Here is a 26,066-nt window from a genome sequence, read left to right as displayed (position 1 = left end):
TAAACTTTGTTTTCTAGAAACACAGCTTATTAAAATAGCACGTTAAATAAGAAATGCATCTATACCATGTCCAACTTCTCTACCCAGTCAGGTCCTGTAGGTTCTTCTCCAGAATCTAGTCTTTTGCATCTGCCTGATCCCTACCTCCAAACATATCTTCTGAAACCCTCAGATCTAGCCAGGTCCTGCATCCAGTTCTCTAGTTTGCTCTGGCTCTATCTGCCTGTGCAGAAACCAATGTCTAGGCTTCCCCTGGGACCTATGCACCCCATTTCCAGCCATAGGCACTTCCCAGACTATCCGACTTCTCCATCCAGCCATATCGTACACATCCTTCTCCAGGGTCTAGCTCAGGGAGTTGGCCTGATTCTTCACATACCCAGCCCAAATCCCCAGAAATAGGTTACCTCCTTTTGAGATATGAAAAATGGAGGTTCCCTATACTCAAGCATTACAAGCTATATTTGCCAATACTCTTAGTTACCCTCCAAACTTGATGGTAAGATCATATTGCTGAAGACAGAACATATTTGAGTCACAGAACTTGGAGAAATCAAGCTGAAACTGGCCTGGAAACTCCATCTCCACTGGCTAGCTTTTATAGCACTGAAAACTGCTTTACATGGCACTGGAGGAGGAAAGCAATCCGTATCCTCATCCAACAGCGAACTCTGCAAGTTACATCACCCAGCCTGATAAGATATGCCCACTGGTGGAATAATTGCAAAAATGATTGCAAGAACCAGAGGTAGTGGTGGGTACCATCTAGGAAACCATGTTTTCTGAATATAATGGGGCAGTTGCATGTAAGAGCTCACTCACAGTGATTGTGACAACACACCAAGATCCATGAAAGCTCAAACTAGGCAAAACCACAGCCCAGATAAATAGATCTAGGCATGAAATCCTATCACTAAATGAAGAACTATTTGATATTTGATAACTGTTGGGAGAACGCAAGCCAAAGACGGGCTACAAGTGAAGGAGTGGGAAGGAAGACATGGTGGGTATAGGAAGCACTTGGAGAGGAAGGTGAATATGTTCAAATACACTACATGAAATTGTCAATGAATAAAATACCATTTAAAAAAGAAGAAAAATATGCTCCAAAAACTCAGTTGTAACTATAGAAATTCAAAAGGTTTCAAAAATGGAAATGTTCTGTAGCCACATATCAATATAAACATAAAAATCCAAAATATAATTATAACAGAATGTACTTAACATACATATATACAAATGTACACAAGAGTCAAGATAAGAGAGGTAACTGGACCTGTAAAGTGGTTTTATCAGTACTTCCTGTAAGCTTCCTACTCTACCTTTAAGGCCAGTGTGAAATTGCTACTATTTCAAAAGCTTCTCAGAATTAGAAGATTTCTTTCACAGAGTCAGTGGTATCTGTCAAACATTCATAAGACGTGTATCAAAAATCATAGACGAGATTGGGAGTGATGACTCAGCAGTCGAGAGTACTGTCTGCTCTTCCAGAGGACTCAGGTTTGATGCCCTGAATTACGTCAGTTCACCACTGTTTGTAACTCTAATTCCAGAAACTCTGATTCCGTCTCAGTGCTCAGACATACATTTGGGCAAAACGCCAGCTCCCATTTCTTTTTTTGTTTCCAAGCAAAAGGCAAGTGATCAAAACACAAGGACACAGACAATTAATCCCAAAGGGAGATTATGAAACACAGAGAAAAAAAAAAAGAAAGAGAGAAAAGAGCTAAAAAAAGGGCAAGAAGGACATTAATATAATGAAAAAATGGCCACTTTAATAAACAACAACCCAAGTTTGTATGCGTGCACTACTAGAGTGCCCAAATATGTAAAAGTTCCGATAAACATGGAGTGGGATGTAAGCCATGTAGCCATAGTCGGGGGCTTCAACACCCTACTTTCGGCAATGGGGAAAATCACCCAGAGTCCCTAGCAGAGTTAAACTGTACAGCAGACTCCTTGGACCTAACCGACGTGACAGAACATCCCCTTAAACAGCTACAGAAGACTATATCATTTCCAAGACCACCCAGGGGAGTCATCTAGACAGATTATAAAGCAGGTTTACACGGTGTACTTCTGTCTTGGATGTGTGTGACTTGGTGATTTGACAGGGGCTCCCAAGCAAGCATGCTTTGAACTTCAGAAAAGATTTTTGAATTTGAGCCTTTGAAAAAAATACTGGAAATGTTGGCTTTGAGAACTCTTGGGCTACATGCAATTTTCAGTATTAGAAAGCCATGAGCCACTGTGGGACAAGGGCTTGAGGATGCTACTTGGGAGAACTGTTCTTCACAGGCCTGTATGTGCAGTGCCTGGACCCGTACTACAGGCACTTTAGGAACTTAAGGAAGTGAGACATATTTCTAAAAGTAGATCACTGGGAGCGAGGTTACCTGGGGCTACCTTGTTCTCTGTCCCCCTCCTATACCTTTCATTATTTCCTGTATGCTGTGATGTGAGAATGTTGACTACGTACTGCTATAGCCATGATGCTCTACCCAAGTTCATAGGACCAAGAAAAGAAAGGTTGACTCCACTGAAACCAGGAGACAAAACAAGTCCTCGTACCTCAGACCTAAGCAGACTTGGGTATCTTGAGTCCAGTGATAAAAAAAACTAGTTACCTTAGATGTGTGCAGTACTTAAAAAAAAACCTTCATCCCCAATCAACTTAACAAGAAAACATAATGTGGCAGTTAGGAAGGGATCATGAAAGGAGACGTCAGGGATATCCTAAAATGCTGAATAAAGTGGGATGATTAATAAAAATAGAAACTGGAAATAAGACTACTTAAATCTGTATTGCAGGTGAATTCCACTTTAATCTTTAGACAAGGGTCTCCCTGTGTAAACTGAGCTGGCCTCAACTCACTATGCAGTCTAGCCTCTCCTCAAAATCATGACCCTTCTGTCTCACTCTACCGAATGCTAGGATGCTAGACCCACATCGCCATGTTGGACTACACACGAGGTGAATTTTAAATGCATTTTGTAGGCAAAATAAATCAGGCACAGAGCTGCGTAAGTCTATCGATATGAAGTTCTAGAAAAGTTTAGTTTAATTCAATGAGAAGATGATCATGGTTTCCAGAGACCAGAGAAGAAGGAAGAACTGGTGGAGTGCAAAGAAGCAGTGTAGGCAACGTTTATAGACACGGAAGTGTTGTATAGCATGACCACGGTGTTTATTAGAGGAAATATGTTTGGATAAATTGGTAACTTTTACATGTTCTTTAGATGCTGGTAATGCTGCCTTTAAAATGATTGTCTTTAAAGACTTTAAGGATCACAGCCCAATTTGAAAATATGATAATATGATGTTGCAAATATGTGATAGAAACAAGTGTAACATATTGCTCCAACATTGTACCTCACAGATCTCAAGAAGTCTTCCAGGAGGCCCAGAGAGGGATTTCCAATCCTTGTTTCCCCACATCTTACGGGTGGTCAACTTGTTCTGGAGAGAGAGTCCACATATTTTACATGACAAACCCCATTTAACAGAAAGCAAGGTGCCTGCTTTTGCCATTACTCTGCATATCTTCAGCCAGATATTAATTTATTACAGGCTGGCAATAGGAATTTTCTTTTGATTCCACCCATGACGCTGTTAAATAAAGATGGGGCTTTAAGGACGTGGGAAAATCACTGTACAGGAAGAGGAAGTTGCTCTTCCAAGTTCATGGACACAGAGTTTGGCTGACTGTGACACTTGGAAGTGTTTCCCTGTCCAAATCTTCCCAGCAGCCCTTGGGCTATTTTTCCTCAGAACCTTTTTATATGTTTTTTTTCTTTATTTTAATGTTCCACTTTCCCCTACTACCTTTAGTAGGAGCAGCTGGTTTCAATGAACATTTTGAAAGTCAACAGATTATCCCCAACAGAAATGTTCAGCCTTGATCTTGGATCCTTCTGCCTGATGCTTTGTGTCTTCTTACTGGCATGTCCCCATAAAGTATATGCATTCGCTTTCCCCAGACATATTAAAAATAGCAATACTACCAGCAGCAACAACAACAAAAACAAAACAAAAAACCTTTTGCCAAAGGTACACCCTCCCTCCTAGTTCCCCAGGCTCATGTTGCTAGACGAACTGTAATCTTTTCTCTCTCTCATTCCCATCCAATGTACAATCAAGTCTTTCCAAATCCCTTCCCCAAGCCCAAACTCACATTACCTCATATCTGTTCTCTTGAGATAGCTCCCTTCTCCTGACTCTGCTCACTGTGTTTTGAAACAGCCGGGGAACAGCTGCCGAGACACCACTGATGTATCTTTTTCCTGACACCTCTCTGTGAGGATCTGGGCTTCCCACTCCTGTTATAATAAATCTAATACTCAGCATCTGAACTGCTGTGTCCTCAAACTGCTCTCTTATGCTTATCGCGTATCTTGAGAAGATCAGCTCGCTCTTGCCTTTCTTAAGAGTTTGTTGTGCACTAAATTTCACAGTTAGTTCTCGGTATAACCCTAAAACTTAGATCACCATCATTTTCATTGCCTGGATAAGGCAACCAAGAAGTAAAACAAATCAAAGTAACTCGGTCAGTTGGGATGTGAAACCTAGACCCTTTAGCACTCTGTCCTTTTCCCACAACTTCAAATGTCAGCTCTGTCAGTGAGATTTCCTCCACTAAAGACTCTCCTTTCCTCTCTGCTTCTCACACCTCACAGCTGATCTCTTCCAGCTGGGGGATAATCCAAATAAAAATAACCACCTCTTCCCACATTCTCTCTCAAGGCTCCCTTTTCTGGCCTGATGTTTTATTCACATTTACTTATGCTTATGGGTTATGAGAAAAAGCACAGCTTTCAAAATTGTGTGTCTCTTGCCTAACTTGTATGCCTAGTACAGTGCCCGGTCTACTGTATAGGATCTACTGAATAAAGAAAAATGTCCTTTATTTTTAGGACCTTATGGTATTAATGTTTTTTTTTTAATTCTCTGACCAATCACTGACTTCTTTTCACTGAGTAAATGTGCAGTAACTTTAAGTCTGCATCTCGCTGTACTTCTGTACTCCACCGTGGTGTCCAAAGACGATGCTTTCTTCTGCAAAATACCTAAGGATAATATTCAAACTCTCCCCCTATATACTAAAGACTTTTCACTTGACTATACAAATACATACAAGTCAGGCAAAAAGGGTGACAACGTGAAGCATTCGGAGCACAGAGCTACTTTTCCTCAGACCAAATCAAGCTGGAGTTCTTAACACCTTACAACCTACAGAAAAGAAACAGACTTGAGTGATATTTAAAACAGTTAATATGTGAGCAATAGGAAATCGTTTGGCATTTCTAAGTATACACCTTAAAAGGCAGCGCGGTGCTCACATTGCCCCTAATGGGAATATGTATGAAAACTTATGTGTAAAAACAAAGAAGTAAATAGGATGGGGAGACAGCAAGAAGAGAGAGAAAATGTCTTGGCCTAGGCAGCACCTCCCCTTGTCAAATTATCTGCCTATCGTTTGCTCTTCCTGTTCTTAAAACAATGCAGAGGAGTTACCGTGAAAAGTTTACTTATATCTAAGCACCACACGAGTAAATAGTTTTTCTGAAGTGATGGGGACTATATGTAACACGGCTGGGGTCAGGGATCGGCCTGTTCCAGTATTCGGACATAGTAGAATGATCTTGCAGCCAGCGACCCACTCAGAAGCCTTTGCTTCGTGAACTGTAGGCATATTTGTTAACTGGTGCTACCACCTGCTGGTAAGTTTTCCAATAATCCATATTATAACAGATCCTAAAATGCCCAAACTATTATTCAATAAAGTTCATTATTGCAACTGTATTCATCATCGGCATTTTCTAATTTTTCCTGTGTATTGTGTAACTAATTGCAAAGACTTTTGAAATTGCCATATGCATCATGAAAGATTAAGCGTCTCAACGTTTATTTTTCCCCTTGAGGACTTTGTTTACTTTCTAAACTGTCTATATCCAAGAAAACATTTTACTGATTTCTAAATACACAACATAATAGGAGATTTGAATCAACCAATACGGCGAGTCAATAATCTATAAGCCTATGTACATAGAATCACCTGGTAGGCTTATTCTTAGTCCGGCTTCAGCTCACCTGCCTGATCCCCTGCTCCCAACTCACCCCCACTGCCTAGGTACTCAGCCTCTTAGTGAGGATGCAGGGGCCCACCAGCTCTTCCCAACAGCACTTGGAGTATTTCCTCCTAGCCCATCTCCAATCCTCTGTAATGCCACTGACCTGTAGAGCTTCTCTCTACCAAGGACCCATAGCTGCCACGTGAGGTTGGGACTCAGACAAAGGAGCTTCCTTCTCCTCCCTGTCCTTCGTTCTGTTTTCTCCAGATTTAGCATTAGTCTAACCAGCAGGAATCCTTCTTATAGCCCGCCCCCATCCACTAGGGACTCAGCCTGTTGGTCACATTCAAAGACTATCTAATTCTTCCAGCGGAATCTTTCAGCAAATTCTTTCAGCTCATCTTTTTAGCTCTGTGACTACCTGACAAACTGCAGAATAGCTCTTACTAGGGACTTCACTCCCATAGCACTTGGGTGGGTCTCAGAACGGATCTCTACCAGGGATCCCGTGTATAGCACGCTTGGCTGGGAATCAGGGACCCACAGCCACCACGATTGGCTGGGAATCAGGGACCCATAGCTACCACACTTGACTGGGACCCAGAGTGGGAAATGGTAACCAAACAACAAAAATGGTAACCATGCAACAAAGATGAGACCAGAGATCTATACCAAGCAACACTTCGAGTGTGGTAACTACGGTTGCTTAGGTCCTAGGGAAAAACACAAACATGAAAAACAAAGACAATATACATCCTCCAGAAGTAAGCCACCCTATTGTAACAGGCTCTGAGGTAAGCAATTTAACTGAATGAAGCACAAGACGAAGACGTCGAAATACTGATTATGAATATGTTCAAAGATCTTAAAGAAACCATAAATGAGCACCTTCATGAAGATCGGGAAAACACAAACAGTTGGCCGAAATAATGAAAACAATTCAAGACGTTAAACTAGTGTTCTTTTCAAAGGAGCAAACTCACTAAAGTGAAGTACAACTGGAGGTAAAATATTCAGGAGGTCAAGCGAAGGTCACAGAGGTGATCCTCAGCCGCAGATGAAGACATGGAATAGAGAAGTCCTGATCATGAACACGAAGTAGAAGAAATGAAGAACATGGTCCAAAAAAACATTAAGTAGAAAAGAATTCAGGCACAAAATCCAGGACACCTGAGCCTATGAAAACACCAAATCTAAGAATAATAGGGATAGAGGAAGGAGAGGAAACCCAGATCAAAGACACAGAAGATATTTTTAACAAAACCATAGAAGAAAATATCCCTAATCTTAAAAGGGGGATGCCTTATCAGGGTCATTTTTTAAGCTTTCAGTATATGTAATGCCCCTATCAGTATCCATATAACCACAGAGATTATCTCCCCCAAAAGGAGAAATAAAATGTATTATTATGGGAAAACAAGAGGAGAAGGGAGTTAAAGGGAAGAGGGTTAAAATGGGGAGCAGCATAGAAGAAATGAGTAAATGAGAGAATTTTGGGAGGGACAACTCACTCTAAGGGCCATTTGAGGAGCCATGTGGAAACCTACTGTGGAAGTTTCCTAGAATATATACGATTTTGGAACACTCAGCTCTAAATGGGATATCCTCAGACCCTTCCCCTCAGGGATCAGGAAGCAACGAGGAAAGGGAGGCTGAAAAACTGTAAGATACAGATGTAATGGATGACTCCAAAGAAACACTGTCTTCCAGAGGTAACAGAGCTAATATACATATTAAATTCACAGAGACTGTGCCAGGACACAGGCCTGCACAGGTTTAAGCCAAATGGAGTCCCAGGGCTGAGAAGGCGAAGAAGCCAGTCTCTCTTACTGCTAACCAAGACGCTATCTGCAATAGACACCTGCCCGCAAAGAGAAAATCAGTTCTCTCCAGTGGAATCTCTGTGGTATGTTGACCACACTTAACAGTAGGGCCCATGCCTAGCAGTAGATGACCAAGACAAAATGAACTCAAGGAAGGGTATTTTCGTAGACTTTTTGTCTCCTATTTTGTCATTTGGGCATTTTTTTTGTCTTGTTGGTCTTTTGCATATATTTTATGGTTCCTGATTTTATGTTCCTGTGGTGCGTGTGCTATTTTTTCCCTTGTTTCTTTGTTTGTTGAGGGTTTTGTGTTTGCAGAAAGTTGGACGGGTGAGGAGTTGAGAGGATTTATGAGGAGTTAAAAGAGAGGCAGTGTGATCAGAATATACTGTATAAAAACTTTTTCTATTAAAAATAGGGAAATAATCCTAATTAAAATATACATTTTTATAAATAATAATTCCTGTGTTGTCCTGACTCTTTTTTCTATGGGTTGTGAGATCTTACATAGTCTGTTACCAAATGTTATTATCTCACAACCCGAGAAGAATCTGAAAAGCTTTGACTCTGGTCAGCTGGACTCTAAGGCCAGCTGAACTACCACCAGATAAGAAGGCTAAATCTGTAACTCCGTACCTCGATAAAACAAGTGAGATAGCAACCTAAGAGGCTGCATTCAGCAGGGGAATTTTGTATAGATTTTTAATTAAGCATTACAACAGGTCAATGTCTCTCAGTATCTAATGTTTACTATCAGAAACCTAGAAACAGCGGAATGATTAAAAACTTGGAATAACTACTTCTCAGGATCTATGATAAACAGATGCCAGATGGCAGGAGTATTTTAGTCATGGGAGATGGACTGTTCCCATTCTTTTCAAATGATTCCTAAGACCTCCAATCCATTTTTATAAGATGAAAGCTACATCCTACCAAAATGTAAGTGCCATATGGGGAGGAACGTCTCTGCAAACAAAGGTTTACATGAAAAATAATAAAACACAAACCAGTATCAAATTATCAAATTATCAGTTATAATTATATTTAAGTTTTCTGTAGGGTTGTTTAAAGACAAACAGGAGGCGCTATGTATGGAGGCAGTGTAAGACTCTTAGTCCCACAGCATGCCAAAGAGGGGGCGCTATAGAGCGCGCAGCACTGGCAGTGGTGTGTTGGTAGGCTTTAAGTGCATCTGGATACATGTGATTATGTAGAGACATTGATCTTTCTGGGCACCAGACATTGGAACGCTCCAGGACCTGCTTATATTTATCCCAGAGAATCTTCCACAGTTAGCTTTTACTTTTTAACCTCTGCCACAGCAAAAAGTACAGAAACAACCTGTACCCATATGACAGGTAAGTACATCTGTAAGACTTGAGGGATGGATGTGGTTTGTTGGCCTCTTTGACCAAAGAATAGACACATGAATCTACTATGAGCAGGAGAGCACATGGTCTATCTTTCTGGCATGGCTGTGGTAGAACAACGCAAGCTATTGGTAAGAGAAACAACATTAACTCTCGTAATGGTAGGGATCACTGGATTTATATGGGGAGAGACCTTTCTGGTTCTTATTAAATGCCAGGCTAACTCTCACAGGGGTGGTTCCCCCTCTCTCTTTCTCCCTCTCCCCCCCCCTCCTTCCCTCCCTTCCTTTCTCCCTCTCTCCCTTCCTCCCTCTCCCTCCCCCTCTCCTCCCTACCTTTCTCCTTTCTTTCTTCTTTTTTCTTCCTTCCTTTCTTTTTCCTCCATGTATGTGACTGAAAATCATCTACTACTTTTAAAAGCAAAGCAATAACAAATCTTTGCAATTTGCCTAGATTTAATGAGAAGGGAGCTGAACCTTTGGGAAATACCTTGTGAAAGTACTGTCTTGCTCTGAAGAAAGTTTTACCTTCTAAGATTAGGCTGTTGACAGAGAACAGGTACAGTTCTCAATATTTATAAACATTCTGTGGACTCATCCCCCAAAGAATAGTAGAAAAGACAGAAGAAACTGGAGTTGTAGTGAAAGACCCCCGGAGCAGGGAGACCCTCACTTAAGTCTCGGGATAATGCAACACCCCCTCCAAGAACTCACGAGAGACCAATTTTGATGCAATCAACAAGAGGTTTATTGATAGGGACGACAGAAACCAGTGCACTGGGGTCGAGACTCGTATCCCACGCAGGGGTAGAGGAGTTTGACCTAGAATGGTTGGAAGAGGGGTATTTAAAGGAAAAACCATACCGACTCACAAGGAAGAACCTCCTGTTTCTCATGCTTGTTCTTAAAGATTTTAATCTAACTTTATGGTTAACCAGTTCATGCTATTATGGTCATCTGCTATTATGGTTAGCTAGTTTCTAGAACAAAGTGGCTGAACCAGCTGGTGCAATTACTCTTTCTGTGATCAGCTAGTTTCTGGAACTGGTAGTTCCAGGGTCCGCTTTTGGCTTCAACTTTTGTCTAGGAGGCAATTTTAAACTTTTTCCTTTCAGTAGAACTAATTTATGAAGTGATTCCTGTCCCTCTTTTCCAATGTGCCTAGGCTCAGATGAGGTCTGTAAGACCCTTGGTTGATGGAGACATTACTGTAGCCCTCTGGGGTAGGAAGAGTAGACTTGATCAGAATCATCTATTGGCCTCTGAAAGTACAGTCAGTGTGGGTGTCTGCATCCTGACCTCACTTTAAAAAGAGGACTGCAGGTGATCTGTAGTGTGGCTAGCTTGAAAGCCAGCATGAAGAATTACATGCTTATGATAAGTACTGACTACCTTGTAAGTATACCTTAAAGAGTTATTGCCGGGTTGAATAAAAACAGATCAGAAAACATCATTGTTTTTATAACATGTATGATCTAACATGTTTTCTGACAGTCTGAAAACCTCCAGTGAGCTTTCCAATATGAAAAAACATGACCAGATGATTCAACAGGGGAAGGCTTTATTGAGGGAAGAGGAGTTCATAGAATATAGAATGAGGAAAACCTGAGCCAATAGCGATCATTGGTTCATCCTGGCTGCACACTAGCCTTCCCCTGGGGCAGTTCTTTCAAACACGAATGCCAAGGACAAGCCACGATTAAGTCAGGATCTTCTGGGTTAGGTCTGGACACATGTTTAAGGGCCCTGATGACACTAATGTTTAACAGTGGTTAAGAACCACTGCTCCAGACTGGAGAGATGGCTCAGTATTTCAGGGTTACTTGCTGCTCTTCCTGAGAACCTGAATTGGGTTCCCAGCAACCATATCAGGCGTTTCCAGCTGCCTATTACTCCTGCTCCAGGGAATCCAGCACCCTTTTCTGACCTCCACAGACACTCACACACATGGTGTACATTGGCGTGTGTATAACCAGCAGCCCCATCCTTAGGTTCTGAGTTTCTCTGTGAGTACATCTAAGCATGGAAACCATCTAAGGGCTGGGTTAAACTCCAGCAGGTTCATTGTACCTCACTTTTAAAGTGACGCATGCCTTTCAGTTACATAACTAAGAAAACTCATTGTCATACCTCCAATGCTAGCATGGCCTACAATCTAGAGCCAAGAGTCTTCCTCCCTGCTGGTCAGTCAGGTTGACTTGAAATTCACAAAGCACATCACAAACGTAAACCAACCATATTTTGGTCTCAAGCAAGGAGATCTGGGTTTTATACATGTAGAGGCTGGGCTTTAAAATTTTAAAACCTTCTTCAGGTCTCCAGGTGATTCTAAAAAAAAAATTGGCTGATGTCTCTGAGAGTTTAGAGGGTCAAATACTAACAATCAGCTAGCAAACTATAATTGGGGAAGAATTATAGTAAAATCTCTTTATTTATTATTGTTACTACTATTATTATTATTATTATTAATTATTTTACTTACTCACTTTACATCCCATTCACTGCCCACCTCCTGGTCATTCCCTCCCAGAATCCCTCCCCCATTCCTCCTCCTCTGCTCCACTGAGTGGGTGCACACTCCCCACCCCCATATCCTCCCAACCTGACACAACCATGCATATGTAGCAGATGTGCAGCTTGGTCTTTATATGGGTCTTCAACAACTGGTACAGAAGCTATTCCAAACGTATGGCTGTTTCCTGTACATGGAATATGTTCTTCTAGCTGGGCTGCCTTGTCTGGCCTCTGTGGGAAAGGGTGTGCCTAGCCCCGCAGAGAACAAAACATCTTTTATGGCTGAGAAATGAATCTACAGAGTAGGCTTGTGGACCACAGATCCGCCAGCCAGGATTTCCAATTTACTTTGGACCTGGAGTTCCAAATGGTTCTGCATTTCCCCGTGGCAGGCAGTGGGAGCCAAGTGGTGCCTGGTTGATCATTAAAAGGTTGGAGAACATTCTCTGTGCTGTGTAGGACCTGTTGTAGTCCATGCACTCATGTTCCTGCTTTGCCCTATGACTTTAGGTTCAGCAGTGCCTACTAGCAGGGCAACTCCAGGCCACTTGTCATGATGAACGCTGTTGTCATTCATCGAAAATGATTGCACCTGAAACAAATAATTGGCCTTCCCAGGAAATATTTAGATACCTCTCTGCTATAGGTACTAATGGGTGGTCCTTCCACAACTGGGAGTGATTTCCAGGGCCCAACATTAAGTCCTGCAGCCCATAAAACAGAATTTATATATTGCGAGTCCCAGCACATACAGAAGGCCAGGTACTCAATGTCTGAGTCAGAGGATAAAATACTATCTGACAGGCTATGCCTGGTTCACACCATTTATGAACATTTTGTACCCACCTGCGTAGAAGCTTGGCGTTCCCAGGGCAGATATAACAGCTCTTTGTGTAACTGTATTATAAACTACCTCAAAACTATGAACATGAGGCTAAGAAAACAGCAGCTCAGTGGGTAAAGGCACTTGTCACCAAGCCTGAGTTTGATCCTCAGAGCCTACAGGGTGGGGGAGAAAGCCAACGCAGACAAGCTGTCTTTTGACCTTCTCATGGTCTCAGTTGTGTGTGTTCCCACACATGTGCACATACATGTGACTATGCACATAGGCACAGAGAAAATAAATAGATATGATGAACAACTGTGAACGTGGAGCAAAGTTTCTATCCTATTAAAGAAAATAATAAGAAATATCTAATATATTAAGCTAATAAATTCAAACAAATATAAAAAGGAGGTGCCAGACTAAGAAAGCCTCGTACGGTTATGTGGTGTGGCCTTCAGGAGCTCATGTGTTGAAGTCTTGTTCTTCTGAATTTCACTACTGGGACCTGGTAAGATGTCAGAGGTCACTTGGGGTGTAGTTTCACAGAGACGGTCAGGATATCAGCATCTTTTACATTATGGTTATGGGTTATGGTGTGGGTACTTCTCTTTACCACACACTCCTGTCATGGTGCACAGCCCCACCATGGGGCCAAAAGCACTGGAGCCATTTAACCGCAGGCTGAAATTTTCAAAACTATGAGCCAATAAAGAATGGAAGGAAGGAAGAAAGGAAGGAAGGGAGGGAGGGAGGGAGGGAGGGAGGGAGAAAGAAAGAAAGAAAGAAAGAAAGAAAGAAAGAAAGAAAGAAAGAAAGAAAGAAACCTCCATTTTAAGATGACAATAGCAGGTATTTTGATACATCGGCAGAAAGCCAGTGACTACAAACACAAAACCCTGACCCCTCCCCTAGCATTCCCTGAGCACAGTTCTGCATCTTGGCACAGAGGACTCTGCTTACATTCTAACTCTAGACCAGGCTGCTTCCAAAACAGCAGTTCTTCTTCAACTGTCCCCAGGAGAAGAGCTTTCATTATGTAGGCACTCAGTAAAGCAGAACTGAGGAAATGAACAAGCAAACCCACATACACCACACACTGATTCCTAAGAACCCCAGTAGCTAATGTTTGTCTGGATTTCATCCCTTATGACCTAAAATTCTTCATCATTATATATGGGTGCTGCGAGGTGTTCATGAGCAAACCAGTACTGGCAGGAACCCAGAGCAAGCTTGGGGGCTTCTAGAAAAGACAGACAACTTCTTAACTGCTGAGCCATCTTCCTAGACTCTAAAATCCTTTAAGATCCACTTTGTAGAACCAAAATGTTATCAAGTAATGACAAGGTTGTTGAATTTCTATTCTTTCTTCCTTTCTTTCTTCCTTTCTTTCTTTCTTTCTTTCTTTCTTTCTTTCTTTCTTTCTTTCTTTCTGTCTGTCTGTCTTTCTTTCTTTCTCTTCCTTCCTTCCTTTCTTATTTTTAAATCCAAACTGCGGTCTTTATTTTAACTAAATAATACTTTCCCTAGGCTAGAGAGATAGCTCAGTGGTTAAGCGCACTGACTGCTCTTCCAGAGGTCCTGAGTTCAAATCCCAGCAACCACATGGTGGCTCACAACCATCTGCAATGATGCCCTCTTCTGGTGTGTCTGAAGATAACTACAGTGTACTTATATATAATAAATCTTTAAAAGAAGTACTTTTCCTATTCAAGTCTGCTTTACTAATGTCTTTATTAAGTTTTTCAATATAGCTGACAGTTTACAGAAATGGTAAAATTATTTCGAGAATTATCTACATACATATCATAATTTATATCTTCACAGAAATTACGATTTCTTTTTTTTTTTTGATCTGTAAAATAGGCTGTAAGAATTAATGATCATGTGTTCTTCAGTTCAGAGAAAGGGAATGATCTCAGAACATGTAGCCCATCTAAAACGCCCTAAATTATTAATAAATACTCCATATATATATATATATATATATATATATATATATATATATATACTTTTAAACTGCCCAGCCATTTGTGTGTGATTTTTTTTTTTGCACAGCAACACAAAATGTGAAGTCAGCCCTTCTCAGCAACACATCTACCATTGTGACTGCGTCTCCTAAGATGATTCTTGTGGAGAAACCCTGCTACTTAAGGTCGCAGTCTACCATGTTGGATAGCTCCACTGAGCTCTCTTCAAAATGGAGGATCCCCTTTTCCAGCAGGGCTTGCCCTTCTCTGACAGATCTGGGGAGCCCCTCCCCATGCCCTCTACCTGAGGTAGGTCAGGTAGTCCCTGGTAAACCTACAAGTTCAACTTCCTCTGTCTCAATAAGGACCCACCAAGCAAGTACCTGGGATTCCTGGAATGCCTCTCCATACAAATGAGGCATTCACTGTAGTTTAAACTATAGCCAATGACTTACATTCGCCTTGAAAACTCCTTCCCACTCTCCAAGCTTCATTATGTAGCCTGTGTTCACCCCAAATAAAGTGAATGAGCACAGGCTGGTCCTCAAAGATTGTCTAAGGGAGATGTTTCGTTGAGTACCATCTAAAAGAGCTGTAACACTAAAATCCTTGGGAAACCCCCACTCCCATCCCCACCCGCACCCCATCCTTCCAGCCCACTGTGCAACATCCTGAATATCCTGAGGGAGAAGGTGGAACTTGGAACCACAGACTCTGTTAACAATGTGAAAAGTTTCCTGAATAACTATGGTGATTCGGTTTTTCTTCTCAGATTCCATTAGCCTGAACAGTAACCAGCCCCTGTGGTGCTGTGTTGCTTATTTGTATGAAAGTTCTGGGGTCAAATCTTCAGCCCTAAGGAAGGTTTTCCAAAGACCATTCCACCATCAGTTTTTAGGTGAAGGGCAGCTCATCCATACACCATGGGAAAACCTGTTTCGTCCTCAGGAAGGTTACTGTACCTTCATTTGGAACCACGTCCCTGCCAGGCACCACCCTGCCTGTTTTGGTGTACCATGCCTGTCTGCTGGAAGGCCTTCCTCTGAAACCCTTGTGTCACTGCTTCTCTTGATAAGAACTTAACCAAGAGGTTAAGCTATGAAGACTTTGTACCCAAGCCATTTATTTCTCAGGGTTGATTCGGTAGCTTTGACTGTTGAGATAACAGCTCCTTTGGGCACAGAGAAGGCTTGTTTATTGCTTGGTAGCAAATAACCTGTTTTAACCTGTTCTCATAAGGACACTCACCTGGCAAACAGCGACACCCAGGTGAATGTGAGGGCAAAGCAAATGAACAGAGAGCTCTCCCACTCTGCGTGCGGAGACGTGAGTAACAAGGTCCTGTTTCTGAATCAGAAATGCCATGTCTCCTGTCAGATTCCAGTGGCAGGCTAAGTGATGAGTTCATCCAAAGGGAAATCAAATCCCAGATAGGACTGTCTAATTTTAGCTTGAACATTCAGTTTATCATTGTAGAAACTGATTTTATTTTAATTACTCAAAACAAATCACACTACTTTGTAAGAGAAGAGACCAAGTAAGGAACATAGAGGGCATCCCACTGCTGTTCAATCAATAAACCCATTCCAAGTTCACTAAAAACTATGCATGTCACGAAATGCATCTCACTGACCTTAAAGCTAATATATAATATATTCAGACACTCCAAAGAACTAAAGGCTTTCAGTTTTAGATAAGCACAGAGCTATTAAAAGATAAAATATGTATAAAGTAATTTGTCAAAGCCAGTGACTATTCAAAACAGATAAAATGAGCTTCTACCGCTGAAAGATTTGAAGTCAGAGGTTGGACGAATAGAAGGAATTGTTTTGTGCTAAAAAAAAATGCAGGTTTGAATTCAATTATTTTTAAAAAAATGGCAAAGATGAGAAAGTTTTAAATGAGTTATGGACTCAGCATTTAGCGTTTTGCTAATTTCTCAATGAATTTTCTAAAGAAAGAATATAAAAATGTAAGTCTTGAGAAAGCAATAAAACTATGATATATCTGAAATTATAGAAAGGGTTGTTCAGTATCATAAGAAAACTACTGGAAGTAATGTGCCCCCAAGTTACTCCTGCTTCCAGCACCTTCAAGACTTCCTCAAGGGTTTCCCTAACATTTGACAGGCTGTGCGGCTCCCAGGCAGGCCGGGTGGAGAACGCTATTCTGGAATAACAACAGCTATAGGCCTACTTTCTAAATCCCAGCTGAAAATCAAGAGAAGGTGTTAACTTTTCCACTTCTAACCACCTAGACAACATTGGTCAGGTTACTCATTCGCTTTCTTGTTTCACTAAGTGCCAGATACTCAAGGAACATTTCCTAATATGAGAGTCATTTGTCAAACATTTGTTAAAATAAAATTTTATTGTTTACAATTTGATGCACGTAAATTAGAATCACAACATAATTTAATCTGGTTTCTTCTTCTTGAGGAGAAAAAAATTTCCAAGTGTAATACTTAGTCCAAATGGGATGTTTCCATCAAATCCTTGCCCTCAAAGCTCTGAGAACCCTACAGAAGAGACAGTGGAAAGAGAGTAAGAGCCAATGGGAGATGGGAGACACCTAGGAAACAATGCCTTCCAAACAGCAGAGTGGACACATATATGATCATGGAGACTGTGGCAACATGCACAGGTCCAAGCCAGATGGGGGTCCCAGTGCTGCAAGGGGAAATGGACACACATCCCCCCATCCCTAACTCAGAGGTTATCTCCAATGGATAAGTACTTGCAAAGAAAATATTTCCAACAGAGTCTCACTGAGTATACAAACCACACTAAAGGGCAGGTCCCGTGTCCAGCAGTGGATGCCCAACACAAAACAAACTCAGTGGTATTTTTGGATGTCCCTTGTCCCCTAAGACTTTGTCTGGGCATTATATTTACTTAGGTTTCCCCCTCACACATCTTTTGGGTATATAATATGGTTTCTAGTGTGATGAGATTTCAGCCTGTGGGAATGTCAGTGCCTATGTGAGGGGTGTGTGTGTGTGTGTGTGTGTGTGTGTGTGTGTGTGTGTGTGTGTGCTTTTTGCTTTATCATATTCTTGTTTGTTTTATCTTATTTTATTATCATTTTTTTAGATACCTGTTGGTATTCTAGTGAGACAGAATAAAAGGGAGTAGATTTAGGTGGGTGGGAAGTTGAATCAAGATACAGTTGGTAGGAGTTGTAGGAGGGGAAACTGTAACTAGAATACATTGTCCAGAAAAAAAAAGTCTGTTCTCAATGGAAAAAGAAATTTCCAAGTGTTAAGAGCTATCAAAAATGATCAGTAATTTTAAAGTTTTCAACGAAAAAGTCCTTCAAATGACCTCTGACATTTCCTCCAGCATGCAAAGGGAAATCTCTTTTTCTTGTCTTTTCTATCAGTGGGGTCTTCAGTGACCCCATTTTTGATTTTAGGAGACAAGGGGTATCACTAGCCTTTGAAATACATTCCTATGTGTTATTCAATATTCTATTTAAAACACCCCTGTCTAGGTGGAAGAATAAATTGCTTACTTCCCAGGGCAAAGAGTACTTGTATCTTACCAAATTATCCAGAAGAATAAAAACATTACATATAATAAATCATATACTAAAATTTGAATACTAGCAAAAATGTCTGCGTCCTTCAATCGGCGATCTCTTCTATCTACAGTCTTCATTTTTAGAGACAAGGCCTCCAAATTTCCAATATTTTAACTTATAAGCAATCCACACTTTCAGCAGGGCCTGCCCCCCAAAAAATTTGTATTTCTAAAACAAAATTTTCATTTTGCAGAGGCTCGATTCAAAGCAATATGCATTCAATATATGTTAGCAACAGATGCCTGTGTATTAACTCTAGGGTCTAAAGCACATCAGCTCATTTCTTGCAGCCACTGTCAGAGGTGGGAGGTACAGTTCAGCAAGGAAGCAGCTGCAAGAACAATGAACGAATCTGAAGCCAGTAAAATACACAGTGCAGCCAACAATTACATCAAGTCACAGGCTTCGTCTATGACAGGTGTGCTCCAAACTGACTGCTCTGTGCGATGAGACCCACAGAAAACTAGCTCAACAGGGAGTTGTGCTTTATTATTAACTGAACAGAGTGTGGAAAACAAAGTAGTAGTTAATTGAGAAGAGCCGGGCTTATTTTTTTCTTCTGCAGACCCCCTGCTTTTCGTTCCTTTCTTCCTTCCTTTCGCGATCGGAGGAACATCATAATAAAAACGTCAAAGTGACATTGTTACCACACTATCTGCTTTTCTTCATGCTAATGATTCCATGACTAACAGGGCAGATGGTCTTAGAACGCTGCAGACATTGCCGGCATGGAATAAACCAAGAATGCATGAGTTTATTGAGCTTAATAAATCTGACTGGTAAAAAAGACATGGGTTTTTTTTTTAAATAACTAAGAGGAAAATCCAAATCAATGTATACAGATACTTGAAGAAAACTAGACCCACAAAACTTTCAAGATGCTGGAGAGATGGTGCAATGGTTAGGAGCGTGGCATGCTCTTACAGAGGACCTTAGGTTTCCTTATGGAGCAGATTATGTCCTCCTAGAAATGAACAAGGACCCCACACCCCCTTTGTGGACACCCCTGGGACAAGCCCACCAATGTGCACATACCTACTGTTGCCAAATTCCTTTCTAGAGGGAGACTAAGCAACATCTACTTCTCTTCCTAAATTCCCAATGATAACCTGAAGCACTATTCTACCCAAAGTTCACTTTGGGGGAACCGATGCCTTTATTGGGCCTTCTTACAGCACACAGGTGCTATTAGTGCAATTTATAAATATTTATGCAGTTTTCCTCTTACCCCAGCTAGCTCCCAAAATAACTGAGGCAGGACTATTATATCTATTTAACAAGCTTTAAAGGCACGACAACTGAGCGGTATTACTATATTTTAATCCTCTATGATAATCTGGCTACCTCCCAGTCAAAAATCCCTGATACTTGCATTTTAGTACTGATCTGGCTCTCTGCACTTGAGGTGTTTGCTCACAATGTCTACTGGTCTTTCTCCCCAAGGCTAATCCCAACTTCCTCTTCTCTCCTTTCTCCATTCCCCTGGCTGGAAGGAAGTCTAGCCTTATTCTCTCCCCTGCTCAGTCATTGGTTGATCAGCTTTTTTATTGACCAATCAGGGAATAATTGGGGAGCAGTCTTACAACCATACATGGCAGGGGGGTGTGTGTGCACAGAAATCAGCATGTGAATAACACAAGGGCAATCTTTACACAATGCACAGTACTTTGTGCCTAAACACAGGTAAGGGTTTACTTACAGGGGTGTGGATACACCTTTCCTCCAACAGGCTACCCATGGTAAACCTTTTCCTACCAGTCTTAAAGTCTTCTCTGAATCCACATAGAAAGGTCCTGTCTCTTAGTCTTTCCTGCCCTCTTCCTATCACCTGCTGTTTGCCATCATGCCCTAATTATACAAGGCCTCAGAGAGGCTAGGGTATAAAGGTTGGCTGAAGGATAATCCCAAGTCTTCCCAAGCTCCCAAGGCGAATCAAGGTACCAAGCCTACGTGCCCCCTCTTTCTAGTCACCAGGGATGAACTTCTTTCTGAATGAACTTCCTTCTGAGTTCAGAGAACTTAAGATTTTGTACAGCTCAACAGAAGTTCTAGCTTTCTTACATGTTGTTAGCTAGCAGGCTGCCAACCCATCAGAGGATAGCCACCCACATTTTCTCTCACTCTAGAACTCAGTGTGTAGATCAGGGTGGCCTTAAACTCAGAGATCTATCCATTTCTGCTGGGATTAAAGGCATGTGCCACCAAACCCAAGAGCCGCGATTTTGTTCTTCCTCCTCCATCGTCCTTATTGGAGGAGGTGTGAACTCGTGGGAGGAAGTGCGTCACTGTGGAGGCGGACTTTGAGGCTCCACCCAGTGTGGGATGAGAGCGTCCCCCTAACTGCCTGCAGATGCCAGTCTCTCCTGGATGCTTTTGGATCAAGATCAGAACTCTCAGTTCCTCTACATCATGCTTGCTGCCATTCTTCCCACCATGATGATAATAGACTGAACCTTGGAAACTGTAAACCAGCCCCAAACGAAGAGTTGCCTTGGCCATGGTGTCTCTTCACAGCAATGGAAACACTAAGACTCTTCTCTTCCCTAAGTATCACTAAAACCTAAGTTTGGGAGTTGTATTCTAGATGAACCCATTCAGGCTGGGCTCCACAACTCAGCATTTGATAGGTTGTGGTTTTCTGTAATAATCTCCACCTATCGCAAGAAGAAGTTTCCTTGATGAGGAAAAATGTTGGATTTTGCCAGTGGCCTTTCCTGCATCTATTGAGATAATTATGTGATTTTTGTCCTTGAGTTCACTTACGTCTTTATAGCCAATATGTTTATTACCTTTATTGTCGTATGCATAGTGAAGCACCCTTGCATTTCAGGGATAAGGTCAATTCAGTCTTGGTGTATAGTCTTTTTGATGTTTGTTTGCATTCTTTTTACATATTTTATTAAGCAATTTTGAATCTATGCTCATAAGAATACTGACCTGTTGTTTTCTTCTATGTGGGTCACTACTTGATTTTGGAACTAGGGAAACAATAACTTGACTGGTACTAGAGTAATAATAGCTTCATGTAAGGAGTTCTGGTTTTCTCATTTTGCTTTTGAATAGTTTAATAAAGATCGGTTGTAGATCTTCTTAGAAAAATCATAATTTTGCTGTGAGTCCATCTGACCTGGCTTTGGAGGACATTTTATTACTACTTCAATCTTACCATTTATTAAGCTGTTCAGTTTGTTGGTTTAATTTTGGTGGTTCGGCTGATTTTATTTTTAATTATTTATTTTTAGGCTTTTCCAATGTAATGGATTATGGGTTATACATTATTCCCTTAAAATGTTCTGAGTTTCTCTGGTGTCTAATGTAATCTTTCCTGTTGATTTCCAAATCTGTTCATTTGAGTCCTCTCCTTTGTTTAGTCAAGCTACAGGTCTGTAAACAATCTATCCTCTCATAGAACATTCACTTAGACTCATTGATTTTTTTTAACTTTCCTATTTTATTAATTCTGTTTTGATTTCACTATTTCCTGGTGTTAACTGGGCCTGGATTTGGATTGGTTTCCAAATTTTTGAATTGCATTATTAAGTCACTTAGTTGTGCTCTTTCTGATTTTGAATGTAGATACTTAGAGGCATAAATGCTTTCAGTAAGTCTCAGGTTTTGGTGTATGTGTTGTTATCTTTTCCAGTCAATCCCAGGAAACTTTTATTTCTTTCTCGATTTCCTCTTTGACCCATTCATTATACAGTAAAAGAAACTGTTTAGTATCCACGAGTTTGTGAATTTATTAGAGTTGTTTGATGTTGATTTTATTACATTGAATAAGGCAATTATTTGAATCTTTTAACTTGTAAAGATGTGTGTATCAGGATGTGGTCTATTTCAGAGGAGTTTGTATATATATATATATATATATATATATATATATATATGTATATATATATACATATATATATATATACACACACATATATGCTGCTGAATAAAATCACTTGGTGTCTGGGTGGGAAATGCTATAAATATCTGTTAACTATATTTGTTATATGGTGTCATTTAATTCTAATCTCTGTCTCTTTATCTCCCTTCCTCTCTATCTCTGTCTCTCTTTCTCTGTCTCTCTTCCTCTCTCTGTCTCTCTTCCTCTCTGTCTCTGTCTCTCTCTGTCTCTCTATGTGTGTGTATGTGTGTGTGTGCACAGCTGACCTATGTATTGAAAATGGAATATTGAAACCACGTGTCTTTAAATCCAGTAGCATACTTTTTAGAAACTGGGTACAACAGAATCAGATGCATATAGGTTTGGGATTGCAAAGTCTTCTTGGTTAACTGTTCCTTGACTAGAATGAAATATCCCTCTTTAGCTGATTAATTTCAGTTTGAAGACTATTTTGTTAGATATTGAAATCGATGACTGCTTGCTTTCTGCTCCTATTTGATTGGAATATTTTTGCCTTCTGGGACACTGCCCTATCTTTAAAGCTGGGTTTATGGTAGAGACCACACAGATGGACTTTGTTTCTTGATCCAGCCTGTATTTCTTTTGATTGGAGCATTGAGGCCATTAACATTTAAAGTTTTCATTGAAATGTGCGCGTTCATTGTGGTCATCATGATGTTGAGTTTCAGTGTTGTTTGTATTCTCAGGGTCTCTGTGTGTCTTTCTGTTTTAGTCATTATGGTTGGTTCCATATTTCTTCCCAGAGTCTCCTGGCTATGCTCCTTTCTCTCCAGCCTGATATATTACTCCCTGTATTTTCTTTAGGTTTGGTTTGTTGGATAATTTTTTTGACTTTTTATAACAAGGAAAAGTTTTCTTTCTCCTTTAACTATGGTGAATTGTTTCACCACATACATTACTGTAGGTTGGTACTCATTGCTCTAAGCTCTTCTAAGCTTCTTTTGAGAAATCAGCTGTTATTCAGATGGCTTTCCCCTTATTTGTGACATTTTTTTCTCTTTCAGCTTTTAATACACTTTCTTGATTATAAGGACTTAAGTGTTTTGAATGCCTTTGGGATTTTGTTTTTTAGTCTTGTACATTTGGTGTTCTGTGTATTTCTTACACCTGTATATCTTTCTTTTCTGCTGCCTCCTCTTCCCCCCCCCGGATCTTGTTAATGATCTAATCTATGCCACTGACTTAAGATTTTTCTCCGTATGACTATTAATTCATATAACTTGGTCATTTCATGGTGTCCCACCTATCTTTTATGTTCCTTTCCCACGTTATCTTAAACTTCTCACATTCCTTTCTTAATCTGTCTAGACCCTTTACTTTATGAGTCTTGTATTCTATCTTCTCCTTAATTCATTCTAATTGTAAGACTTTGCCTTGACTTTTTTTCTGGGGTTGCTGGTTTTTCATTTCATCTTCACTTCATCTTGAGTTCTTCAGTGTTTCTTACCTTGAATTCTCTTTTCAAGTCCTAAACTGTCTTCACTTTGATTAGCATTATATCCCTGTTTCCTTGGGATCACTCAGGTATTTATGCTCCTTAAGTTCTTTCCCCTTAATTTCCCTGAGCTCCTTGTGTTTTCTTCAAGCTGCTTAAATACTTTGATGGAGTTCTCTTAAGTTCTGAGTCCTGGGGTTCATGTAGGCACTTCTCCTTGGCAAACCTTTCTGCAGAAATGGTAGGTTCTGGAGATACCATCTTGCTCCTTAATATTGTTTGTATTTTTGCAATGAGATCAGGGCATGAGAACTTCTTAGTTGTGTGTGGACAGAGCTCGGAGCAGATGAAAGGCTGTGTGCTTAGCTTAGGTTTAGAGACTGGATATGGTTTAGGTTGAATGAAGTCAAGTCAGGTAGACAGAGAGGACTAAGCTGCTGTGTAGGATATTCATCTGCTCTAAGTCTGAAGTGTCGAGGTAGAACTTTAGTATGGGAAAGATCTGTAGGTCAGGACAGTATGGGTGGGTCTTAGCAGAGTGCTAGAGGTGGGTTGGAGAGAGTGCATGGAGGGAATGTCAGGAAGACTCACTGGGCTAATCCCCAGAGATGAAAGTGCAGGATCAGGCAGATCCCTTTTAAAACCAAAGTCTCACTGGATCAGGTGAGTACCACCAAGGCAGAATCTATACATTTAACTGCTTTGAGAACATACTGACCCCAGCAAACATTTCCCAGAGCCATATTTAATAACCTAGATTGACAACAGAGAGAAAGTACATACACAGCAGGATGTAGAAACTTTAAAGGGCTATACTATCTTTGTCATAGGGATTAACAGGACAGTTATTCAGTGTAAGTCAAAAGAATCTTTCAGTATATAAATGCTGAACGCATGCTGAGTTTTTCCAATTGTGTGGTATAGTTCACAAATAAAAGCAGGATATATATAATGTTCCCCTCATCAATGTATACACTATAAAATAAAACCACAAGGTTTCTAATGTATTATCAGGTTTAAGGAGAAGGTTCAGTGTTCCGATTGTGAGGTACATTTCACAAATAAAAGCAGGATATATTTAATGTTCCCCTCATCAATGTATACACTATAAAAGAAAACCACAAAGTTTCTAATATATTATCAGGTTTAAGGAGATGGTTCAGTGGATAAAGTGTTGGCCATGAAAGCTGAGTAAACTCTGCATGGACATGGTGGCTTGCCTGTAACTCCACCTCCTGAAATGCAAAGTAGGATCCCAGGAGTGAGCTGGCTGCCTAGAACACCCCAATCAGTGAGGTATGGGTATGACTGAGGGGCTTTGCCTTCAAGAATAAGGGAGAGAATGACTGAAGAAGAGGAAAATGACAGTGATCAGTGTTGGACCTTCATAAGCACCTGCACACACAATAACATGTACCTCTTCAAACATGCATGGACACATATCTAAACAGATACACAGGCATAGATACCACAAAAACTGTAACAGGGCCAACGTTCCTCTACTTTGTCCTTGCTGCAGCCATCTAGGTTTTAACTCAGAATGAAACCCCTACCTCCTTTATACCCTCTCCTATGGAAAAGTCCTTTAGAAAATTACCCAACTCTATCCAAGAAACTTGAAGTCAAAATACCCCACAACTTGCTGCTTCTTGCTTCTGTCAAACTGCTTGCTTGCTCAACTTCCCCTGCAACTGCCAACCAGGGTATTTTGTTTGTTTGTTTGTTTGTTTGTTTGTTTGCCTTTAAAAGCTCCCTGCAGAAAGCAGCCAGGGCTCCCCTGTGAGACAGATTTCTCTCCAGGCACTTTACAGCAGGTTTAAATAAAGACTCTCAAATTTGGACTTTGGTTTTGTTTAGTGATATTTGGTGTGTTTGCCCCATGATAGACACAATACATGTGCAAGAAAGCTAAACAGAATACTCAGCATTTCTCACATTTGTACATGTGGCAAGTTCATTTAAGTCTATTCTCAGAAATGTTCAAGCATTTGTCTTCTAAATCTAAGTGTTCTTGATAAGACTATCTCTTATTCTTATCCTGTCATAGTATTAACAAATGTACAAGATAAATAACACAAATATAAGAATTTTAAGAATCAATTCTAAAGATTTAAAAACTCATCTCTATCCTAAGTAACTGATAAGTATTGTGATAATTAGTGGGTTGATTTTTCATATCAAGAGTTTACCTGCAGGACAGCAGAGCTCTGTGAGGGCTAAAGCAGTGGTCATAGTTTTTACTCCAGGTGAAATCCATTTAGAGTTATTTGATGATGAAAATAATCAGTATTTTCATACTGTTATTCTTTTTCCTCATATTAGTTAGGAAAATATTCTTTAGAGAAAGCTATCAAAAAGAACACAGACTGCTGAACATATAGCACAGAAGTAGCATTAAAGAGAGAGCACCCCAAACTATCAGAGGGCAAGCATATCCCAGGAGCTTTGCTCATCCAAACATAATAAGGTTACATGGATGAGTGTGGGCCTTTTCTGCGCTTGTCTATGTGGCTGGTCTTTTGCTACTTTGTGGGTTCTTCTTTCTTCCACCCTTTTCCACTCTAG

The 26,066-nt window shown here is 40.6% G+C and overlaps 1 long non-coding RNA gene across 1 annotated transcript in view; it reads left to right on the top strand.

The window, feature by feature from the left end:
* LOC147999810 (uncharacterized) overlaps positions 1-26,066 on the top strand; it is a 39,907-nt gene that overhangs the window by 4,309 nt on the left and 9,532 nt on the right. The window lies entirely within an intron of this gene.

Source organism: Rattus norvegicus, chromosome 18 (genome assembly GCF_021556685.1).
Source record: "Rattus norvegicus strain SHRSP/BbbUtx chromosome 18, alternate assembly SHRSP_T2T, whole genome shotgun sequence".
In the NCBI taxonomy this organism is placed as follows: domain Eukaryota; kingdom Metazoa; phylum Chordata; class Mammalia; order Rodentia; family Muridae; genus Rattus; species Rattus norvegicus.
The sequence above is the reverse complement of the archived record's forward strand: the minus strand, read 5'-3'. Positions and strand labels throughout refer to the sequence as shown.